At 29.9% G+C, this 11,426-nt stretch overlaps 1 protein-coding gene across 9 annotated transcripts in view; it reads right to left on the minus strand.

Moving 5' to 3' along the window:
- LOC106683225 (very long chain fatty acid elongase 7) overlaps positions 1-11,426 on the minus strand; it is a 179,093-nt gene that overhangs the window by 128,281 nt on the left and 39,386 nt on the right. For all 9 annotated transcript variants that reach the window (XM_014424570.2, XM_014424572.2, XM_067050700.1 and 6 more), the window contains exon 2: positions 9,459-9,528. The gene's annotated coding sequence lies outside the window, so the exon portion shown is untranslated. The remainder of the gene's footprint in view (positions 1-9,458; positions 9,529-11,426) is intronic.

Consider the following 11,426-nt stretch of genomic DNA (forward strand, 5'->3'; position numbering starts at 1 on the left):
GTTCGTGCATTGCATTGTTATCATTTATTATTCATTGTACAGATATTGCTAAGTATTATGTACAGAAATTATTAATATACAAAAATGACAATGTGTTTTTACAAAATTATGTAATATGTAAATTTGGGAGCTTCGGTGAGGCTCGAGGTGGAGCGCTCTGGTGAGTTGTAATCGAAACGCTTGCTCCCTCTCGCTACACGTCTAAAACTAGATGACCTCAGGACATCCTATTGACACAACTACCATTGGAGTGTCACCAATGTGACTTTTGGCAAGTTTATCAGATATGAAACATATAATTACTAACATATTTCATTTAGTGAAACAGTTATAAATCTATTTTAAGGAAAACAGCATGAAAATTAAAATTATACTTCTTATAGCTTTTGAAATCATGTAATACATACTTTTTCATAACATATATGTTCCATTACGATGCTAATTTACATTATAATCAAATTTGATTTTTAAAAAAACTAGTAGAACTAATCTGACGATATATTAACACATAAATTAAATACATCTCAGCTATCTTTAACTGGAACACATTCCAAACACACACACATAAATAAAAACATTAAAATGGATAGTCAAATCCACTATGCCCAAAACTAAGTTCAATATTTCAAAATGTGTACAACAATGTTTGCACACACTACCTTTAGCTCTGAGTGTGTTTGTATAACTTTTAAGTTCGGCACAAACGCCGTCTGTCATTATAAACGAACACTAAAAACTATGTTTTATTTTTTTATTAAGATCTAAGAGGAAACTAATCTTTAAGAAATATTTCATTTCTGAAACTAAAAGTTCAACACAACTTAATGGTGACAAAATGTTCTTTTTCATTTTTTTAACTGCTGATGGAATTAACTTTAACTCTGCTGGCCTTATTGATTTTGAGATTGATAAAAAATTAACAACTACAATGGATAACTAACAATAAGCCTTGATTTGAACTGCCACGAACACCTTCCAGCAGTTTCACAAAGAGAAATATGTAAGTAATTAAATGTGTTATATCTGGTAAACCTCATTAATACTACACATTTTCAGACATTATTTACATTAAAATTACTATTAATTTATTAGATATTATTTATTTATTAAATTTATTTTATACTACGAATATCATAAAGTATTGAATAAACGATTTTGACTAAACTCGGCGAATCAATAAAAATGATGTAGTTTTTAATATAAGATAGGTTGTATCCTCATTGAAATAGACTAATTTGGCTTAAATGCCGATTTTTCAAATAATCATTCCGTAAAGTACTTTTAATTTGGTTTATTTGAAAATAATAAACAGTTCTCTTTATTAGTGATAATATGCAATGAATAAATATAATAGATTGAAGAATTTTATACATAATTAATGTAGAGAAAAGGATAAATAGATAAATTCGATTTGAATAGGAAATTCCGTTCAAAAGAATCTTGAAAATTGTATAACATAGTTCAGCCGTAATGTATTTATTTTTTCATAATGAAAGGAAGTCAAGTAAAAGCTTGTATTCATTCAAAGGATTTTTTACACTTTTGTACAGTCTCAACACTTAACTATAGTCAACCTTCTGGAGAGTGAAAGCGGACCAGAATCCAAACCATTGTTTTTCAAAAAGATTTATGAATTTTTGACAGAACTTATGCCTAGAAGAAACCGCTGGTTTTCGGTAAAAAGTTCCTATCTATTTTCAGATTCTGACACTGAATTCCTCAAAACTTACTATATGTAAATGTTCTATACTATATGTAATCTTTTATAATTATTTAACTGGGCGCTACTGATAATAGAATTGCTGAACGGCATTGGATAGAACCGTTTGTCCATCTAAATACCGTTTAGAAGAATTACATAAACTGTGGATTAAAAACAAATTTTATTTTATAACACATATTACTTCTCCACCCTAAAGGCAAATTTTCAGCAACATATAAATTCTAAGAGATACATCTAACACAACATAATAGGTAGATAACATCATAAATGAATAATGTAACAAAATCGAACGAGATGGTAGTCACACAATAGCTTCTCACTATTTCTTTATCAGATAAAACATAGTTGTTAAATACCTGTTTAAAGTCTATCAAAGATGTTCCACTCTATGTACGTACTTTTTCAATCTTACGTAAATTATCACAATCCCTATTTAATTTTCGTTATTATATAGTCTTTTTGTTCTAAATAATGCATTATTTTAAAAATACTAACGAACCCCGTTAATGATGTTCAACAGAACATATCTAATGAGCCTTCTAACAAAAATTTGAAATTTAATCAATGTTAATTGTGTTTTTTATATAAGTTTGTATTAACGAATTTTGAATGGTTTTCCTGGTGAAACAATTCCAAATATTTTTATAAAATTCAATATTTCAAGCAGATAATGATGCGATAAGGTAATTTTTCAGACAAACCAAACACACATCTGTATCATTCACAAAATATTTACTACGATGGATATTTATTGTAGTTAAGCACAAGAATAAGGTGATCATTTATTTCCTTTTTTTTAATTATAAGGAGGAATCAACCGAAACAGATAAAAAATATGCATTCAGTTTCAAAACCAGCAACGCCATTTGTAAACTTTTAATTAATATTTTTGTTACTTCGTTATCATGTGATAAAAGAATTTATTGCACCTAGTGCTGATATAGTTAAAAAATTTAGTGTTGTGCGCGTATCACACAACTTTCATCTACTAACCTATTTACGTCCCCAAGTTTTGTGTAAGTCAGTGAGCTCGTGTTGAGGTTATATCTGAAAAAAACAATATCTGAAGCCCAGCGAGTAAATATAAATATAAAGGTGAACATTGAGAATAATTTTTTTTTATTTCTATGTTGCTATAAAAACTCATATATTAGATGCATAGATTTTTCCAGATGGTATTAACAAATATAAATTTTGAATACAAGAAAACAAAGTCATGCGATTGGGAAAGATCGCGTGAATCGGCATTTCCGTTCAAATCGCTTTTATCTATTTTTCCTTTTTTCTCCTTTAATTATCCATAAAATGCTTTTTTATTTTGTATTCACTCACTGTATATTATTGCGAATAATAAGAACTGTTAATTTTTTTTTTATTAACAAAATTACATGTACTTTCAGAAAGATTATTTGAAGATTCGGCATTTAAGCAATGTTACGCTATTTCAATGAGGAAAAAACCGATCCTATATTAAAGACAAATTAATCGCTCATTAATTCACCGAGTTTAGTCAAAATCGTTAGTGCTGTTTTGGAAATCGATCCTATAAGGTAGCACTTCCGGTTGATCAATTTCAGCGAAAAAGATACTTTCACATCCCTGATATATATCCACTTTAAATATGTTATTCCGAACGACTTTTCGTTTTTTGAGCTAGGCTTCACAGACATACCATTTCACGAGACTAGGTTTTTTTGGTAAGTATAATTAAAATTTTGGTAATTAACAAGGCTGTTTTTTTGGAACTGAATTCTTCATTTTATATAATATAACTGCAAAATTATTGCAAAACGAATATAACTTCAAACCGCATACGACCAGTTCCTATTCGCAACTTTCATTATAACACAACAGAATTGGACTGCAGAACAACTCTAAGGTTTATTGTCGAAAAAGGTTTAGCTTATAATTGCACTAACACATTCAGACGTAAAAATAAAATTTAATCTAAATAGATTAAATTGGTTATAAGAACGTAATGCCCTTAGACATCGTATTTGACAGTACAAACATGAGGATAAATATCTTACTTAATTATCGCGTAAATACCAACATTTTTTAATTATGGGAATGTTTTTAAAAACTATTTACTAAGGAAATTTTTGTTTAATGTATTGATTTATTATTTTTTGTAAAAGGTAAAGGTATTTCGGGACCCAATTCACAAGGCGCTTCTTCGAAAATACAACCCGTTATTTTACAGTTGTACTACAAAGGATATCCTTGTTTCAATCCAGCATGGAGTTTTTTCTTGAGCTAGAATCCATCAAGTGAGTAAGAGGTTTTTTTTTTTACGAGTGACATTTGAAAAAGGGTGTAAAACAGTACTTTTTTGTACATTTTTTCGACTTTCTAAACTCTACTAATTGCTCGAAGACACAAATTAAAGTGAGGTTAATTTCGCGGAGTAGCGAAAGGGCAAAATAAAAATCAAATTAAAGCTCTTCCCCTCAGTGAAGATTCAATTCCGATACGGACAAGGATATCCCATTTGAAAAAAAATATATAAGGAATTTATGTGATTCTTACAGATTTTTTCACGTTGAGTAAAACACTTTCTATGAACTTAATTGCTAAACTATTGAAAAAAAACTATATATAAAACGTATAAATTAGAACAGCACAACTAAAAAATACTGGTGTTTTCTCCATATTATTGCATTACATCAGATTTTTTTTTATCTTTCATTTTTTTTTTTATTTGCACACGTAAATGTACTTTACAACCAGCAAATGAGATGTTCTATCCAGGCATTCCATGAATTGGTATGAGGGAGATAGTACCCAGTGGTGCATCCTCCTGACGTTAAGTAAATTATCTTATTACATTAGGAGGTCTCTCAACCAACTCCTCTTCAGCCTACGCCGATTTACAACAGGAATGTCACGTATTAAATTATTGAAATGTCCATGTAGCGTGTTATGAAACCGTTTGTAAGTCATATGAATGTGGTCCGTTACAGTCGGAATGCGTAGGTCGGTGCGAATGGTCTTGTTTGAAACGTAGAGTGGTGAGTTCGTTGCCAGTCTTAAAAATTGTGATTGAAAAGTTTGTGCTTTCTGAATATGTGTCTTTTTAGCAGGTCCATAAATTGGGCAGGCGTAAATCCATACGGGTTTTAGTGAGTAATTGTATACGTTAAGTTTCTGTCTAAGCGATAATTTAGAACTCCTGTGTAGCATAGAATATAATTGCCTCAGTCGAAAATTTAGCGTTTTACGTATTGTCTTGACGTGTGGGCCCCATGTTAAACTTCTGTCATAGGTAAGTCCTAAATAAGTAACAGTGTTTGTTTGTGGTATAGGCTGATTGTAAATGTAAACTGAAGGGCATGTTTTGTGTCGTAGAGTAAATGTGACATGTTGCGACTTGTCGTGATTAATCTTAATTTTCCATCGTGTGCACCTTGTCTGTATATTGTTTAGACTATGTTGTAGTGTTAGTGTGGCCTGTAAAGGATCTGTGTTTCTCGAAATGATAGGAAATGAAATGATACGTCGCAGTTAGTATGTTGTCGTTTGGTGAGGTACAGAAATGGGGGCAGGATAGAACCTTGAGGGACACCTGTATATATTGGTTTCATTGATGAATTCACTGAGCTTTGTCGCACAGAAAAGAAACGGTCATGAAGGAATGATTATAGAATTAAATAGAAGGTGTTTGGGAGAATTTGCTTGAGTTTAAAAAGAAGGCCTTGGTGCCATACCCAAGGCCCGAGTTACATCCAAAAAAGCTCCAGAAGCGTATTGTTTTAGTTCAAAAGCAGAGGAAATGAAGTCCGTGACCCTGTGTAGTTGTTGTGTTGTGGAATGTAAAGTGCGAAATCCAAATTTGTTGTCTGGTAATATGTTTGGTCAGTTAGCATGTTAATAATACGTTCATGTAATAATTTTTCAAACATTTTAGAGCATACTGGAAGAAGGCTAATAGGCATGTAGGAATCGGGTCTATGTTTGGTTTATGGGACATTAAAATCGTGGAATATTTCCATTGTATGGGGAATTTAGTTGTCCGTAAGATAGCGTTGATTAGGGTTGTGAGGATTACTAAAGCTTTTCTGGGGATTTCAGCACTAATAAGATCGTAACCAGGAGCCTTCTTTTTAGGCATCTTCATAATCTGGCTAAATACTTCAGTAGGAGTAAAGCATTTAGGTGGAAGAGGAGAGCCTAAAACTTTCTGCACATTAGCTTCGTGTTGTATGTCAGTTAAATCTGTGTGGGGTTGAAAGACAGTAGAAAGATGGTTGGTAAATATTTCGGATTTATCATGGTCCAAAAAATCCCAGGAACCATCTTCTTTTCTCAACAGGACTGATACATCATGGTGTTTTAGGTGTCGTTTTTTATGTCTCCACAAGCTATTGTGGAGTTATCAGTTATCAGGTTTTCCGAATATTTGCTAAAGTTAGTTTGTTTGAATTTTCGTATTTCTCTTCTGAGGTCATTGCTTAATTAGTTCATCAAGCTGAATGTAGCCGGTGAGTTTGCAACTCCTTTCTGTTTGTTAATTTATTTTCAATACTCACCACTTATATAATTACTTAAAAAAAAGATTAGTAGGAAACTATTATGTACAAAAAAGAATAGTAGCAACATTTATATATTGAATTGTGAATATCCTAACAGGTCTCTTCTTCCAATCACAAAAATTATCAATTTTTACTTAATTCTCTATTGAATTAAAGAAAGGGGGAAAATGGCATTTCAAATATAAAATGTCCAATACTTAAACAATGGGAAAAAACCTTTTCTCGATGTTTGAGGTATTGTTAAACAAAATACATTGAATAATAACAGGAGGATACATATTATGTACCAATATTTTAAAAATAAATATATTTTGAATGTAGCAGGAAAGAAACATACACACATCTGTTATTCAGTTATGAATTGTGTGTGTGCCGATAATTGAAAGTAACAGACAATATCTTGTATTTTCACATTGTTTATATGTAATTAGAAAGGTCTTCAATGAAATGTCAGCCACATTTACGTACTGTATCCAGTACCATGTTACAGTAGTAATGCCTAATGCAAAAGGACAGAACAATAAGGCACGATTACGATAATAATGCGGAAGATTTTCCACGTATTAGCACAATTCTGTCATTTCCAGTATCTTACGTGACCAACGAAATGGAAAGTGGACGTCGAACCGCGACATTATACCCAAAATGCTACTAATCATTTCAGTCAATTAAGGTTCTTCGTATTGCCTGCATAATTGCTGTTCGGATAGCATGAGTTTATGAGGAAGCTAAGTAATTTTTAATTAACACCAGTTGAAGCGAATTGAATCAAGTATAATCTCACATCATAGATAGTCGAATCACTGATTTCAATGAAACATTTTTTGGTGATTTTAGTAAAAACAATATTACACGGTCAGGGGTTCTTATCAATGCGCTATTAGAGCCAAAAAAAAATTATATAAAATAAAAACATTTATACGTTAAGGCAAAAAACGCCTTTAGTTTGTCGGAATTTCAAGTTATTTATATACCTGTCAATTGGTTTTTTTTTTAATATTTTTGAAAAATATAAAAACCAAATGACACTTCTTAACATTTTTTTTTTAACTATTAAGTATGAATTTTCGTAGAAATAGAAATAATCATTTTTCGAACTTCATTTTTTTTACAAAAAATCTACCAACAGGTTTTAATAGAATTTCATCCTTCTAAATGTTAGAGTAAGGTCGGATTCCGATAAAGTTCTGTCAAATTATTAATGTTTAGCTCTGTGGTTCCCAACCGGGTTTACGCGAAATAATTTAGGAATGGGTCATTCCACGTCAACTCGACAGATTTGAGCTTAACCATCAAAAGGTTTCTTCAATTTTGCTCATATTTTGTGTAGATATCTCAGTCTTTCCTAGTTTTTGCTGAAAAGATGGTATCTCACATTTTTCCCAGTTCTACCAAAAGAGTTCCAAAAAAAAAGGTTTAGAAAAACTGGTTTACGTTAACGCGAGACATCGGGATGCAATTAAAATCCTCCCTCAAATAAAACCTTATAAAAAAATCAATTTTTTGTTTTTGATTGGTAAATATTTATTATTTGTGATGTACGAAAGAAAATTATCTTTTCCTATTTTACAAGAAACTTCTTTTGGTTTTAATACAATTGGTAGTATTTATTTCATATTTAAAAATAAAATAAAATAGTAATCTTGAACTTCATGTAGAGTAAAGTCAGAAAACAATATGACATAAATATTGATTAAATTTTATAGTTTTTGTTAGTCGGCTTCAATGTTGCTTTGGCAAAACTCTTGGCATCAACACTCATGGCCGTGTATCTAATAATATTTTTCACCAAAATCTTTCGTTAAAATCGAATACCTTATGTCGGTAACCTCCACTTGTAAAAAGAAAGCTTTGAGTTCAATTTAATTCGCTTCAGCTGTTGTTAATTATAATCATAGAACATTTATGACTGATACTAAAAGTATGGCTTATAAAGGTTTATAAAAAGTAAAATCCCTTGGGTAATGGTGAGTAACGAAACATCTAATTTTTTATTAAAATATTCTTGTCAAATTACTTGAATTTAATGACCATAAAGAGGTTTCAACGATAGGTTAAAGTGATTAGAACTGTTAGTTTAAGAAAATGGCTTTGCAACAAAAGATATTAAAACACACTGTAATTTTCAAGGTAAAAGTAAAAGAAAGCAGAGCTCAAGCAACAGAATGCTGAAAAAAATTAGTTCTGAGTGAATGTGAAATGCGGTTAGAAGGCTAAAGAATAACTATATATTTCAGCGTTAATTAAGAAATGTTACGTCATAACTGGATTTCATACCTAGTCTAGTGAACATACACCAACAATTCGAATTTTAGTATTTCACGGAAATCTGTGGCTTAAAGTAACAATAATCAATGTCCTTTATCTACAGGTTTCTAATTTTTTTTCAACATGTCTTTTAAACTTTTATATGGAAAAAAAAAAAAATTACCTCAGAAAGATCGGAAACTTTTTTTTTTTTTTTACAACAACCATTTGTCCATCCTCGTTTTGGAAAACCTTAAATTTCTCGTTTAAAGATTCATTATTGTGAAACTGGAATTTGGATGTTAATCGTTGTTGCTCCAAGACAAAAATATAAACACGAAATGAATGTGTCATCATATTGAAATATTCATACAAAATTTATAAACGAAAATATAATGGACGATCCTATACATTTCTTTTAAATGACCACATGTCGACATTGGCCACTAATTTTCAATTATTTATTTTAAAGAACTAGTAATGATAATTACCATCTAACTTTTTTAAATAACCAAAAATCTCAGTAGAAATTGAAGGTTTAAAACTAAAATTTTAGAAAAATAATTAAATTTCTGACAAATTGAATGAATTTCTTTAAATAACAATTTCTATTCAAATCTACGAGTTTGCAATAATTGAGACTTGTACGAGGAATACAAGACGATTTAATAGTGTAATAAAGCAAACCCTCCTCAGGTTTATTTAGTATTTTCAATAAACACTAATTAGAAATATAAAAGAAATCCTTATTATATGAAATAGAAAGTAGGAAAACCTATACAGAGAACATGTTTATACCAAGACAACTTCACATAGTCATTACTAACCGCTAGTCAATCCTGGAAATCAGATTAGGTCTCTAATATCTAAATCTTGGATTGTGGTAGTTTTAATAAAAGTTCAAATGGAAAATATTTCAGGATTCTTACATGGTAAAAAAAAAAAAATGTAGTTACCTTGTTGAAGAGCTGTTAAAAACGTCCGTCACTGGTATTTATAGTTTCTCTCACAATTAAAATTATCAATCTAAAAAGAAAAAAAAATTAAATGTTATCCTTAGATAGAGATATGATTAAAATTATTTTTAAAAAACATTTAAAACTTTGTAAATCATATAATAATAATTATATAAATATTAAAATTCTCCTATAAAACATTAACTTAATAGACCTTTTACACTTATTTAATGAAATATGCAAATTTTTCTCAATCTCATTCTGTAACTATAATTTGTATTATTTTTCTCTGTTTAAACTTGCTCTAAAAATGAATACTTATAGTGTCCTTAAAATTTCTAAAACTATTTAGTAAATATTACTCCCAAGAAAAAAAACAAAAACATATTTTTATAAACAGGGTGTTAAGGACTGATAACCTCAATCAACGGTTTTGATAATTTCAAAATAATACTTGGTAGGTCTTAGACATGTTGACTGCAGTTCCTTTTGGCAGCGAATTCGACCGAATGATTTATTATATTTTTTACCAGTATAATTTTTTCTTCTTTTCGTGCCGTTTTTTTTTTTTTGGATCTATAAGAAGAATATTTTCATTTATTTCATACGAGTAAAATGAAATTACTTGAATAATTGTTTAAGTTTTTGGACAACAATTTTTTCTGATTCGCGCTTTATATTTATGATATATATCGATCAACCTCCCTGACACGTAAAATAAATATTTTTTGCACCATGATAGACCATTGCTAATTTCTGTTTTTACTTTTATGAGAAAATGCTTAGTAATGAACGGCTTATAGAAAGTAATAGCCATATAGAGATTATTTTATTTCGAAAATATATCAAATTGTGTCTAATTTAAAAGAATAAAAGACAATTTCTTGTAAGGCTCGAAGTTTCGGTTTCTTATTGTTGATTAAGGTTAAAAGACTTGCTTGATTACGTCGCACGAATATATATGATTGAACTATCAGCATGAGAACAGACTAGTACTTAGAAACAGTGGATATAATATTAGCAAATTTCTTTAGCACAATGCCTAACAAAAAAGTGGATGAAGTTCATTTTCAATTAAATACTTTATTTGCGGATTTTGTAAAAATATTACCTGGAAACACGTATATTTGTAAACAAAAAGAAAAAAAAAATTGGAAATTATTATATATTTTTTTCAAAATGAGCAGGACAATAAAAAGTTGAGAAACTTTTAACAAATGATTATCACCTACCAGCCTGAATCAAATAATTTTACAAGACATAATAATCATACAAAATTTCAAAGAATAGTCACGTTTTCTATTGAACCATGGGACGAAAATAATGGAAAATGTATATCTGGCTCATTCAGATTATTCTTACACACTCCGTAAGGTATAAATAAAACAGTTTATCTAGTTTTCCGAGTCATCCAAAATCTTTTTAATTCTAGCCGATGTTGTACATTTAGCCCATAGTGAGTGGAACAAAAAATGTTTGCGGTATACCATTTACAATTTATGTTCCTGTCAAACTGATAAAATCATTAACAGAAAATCGTTTGGAAATTAGATTCTGTGATAATCCCTCATTGAAAATATCTGTTCCCATTAAAAATTTCAGGAAAGAAATTGGGTTGATTTTATTACCAAAAGAAACTTCATCTACCATAACTAAAAGTTATGAAGTTCGGAAAATTCTTAAAACTCCCTAAAAAATCAAATATTAAACATCCCTCATAAACATTTTTTTAAATTATTTATTTAATGTAATTTACATCTGCACAAAATAATACAACAGGTAAATATGTAGTATGTTTCATATACACTTGAAAATCTTGGGAAGGAGCCACCCATTGGTGGTACTTCAAACATTAATTTAAATTGGAAGGTCCGGTGGCCATTTTCTTTTCAGACGCCTCGGAGGAATATCAGGGATTGTTAAGGATGATTAAGAATTAAGAATTAATGGGTTAGGATGGTTAAGGAG

This window comes from Halyomorpha halys, unplaced genomic scaffold (assembly GCF_000696795.3).
Source record: "Halyomorpha halys isolate HHAL.00 unplaced genomic scaffold, Hhal_1.1 Scaffold473.1, whole genome shotgun sequence".
NCBI lineage: Eukaryota > Metazoa > Arthropoda > Insecta > Hemiptera > Pentatomidae > Halyomorpha > Halyomorpha halys.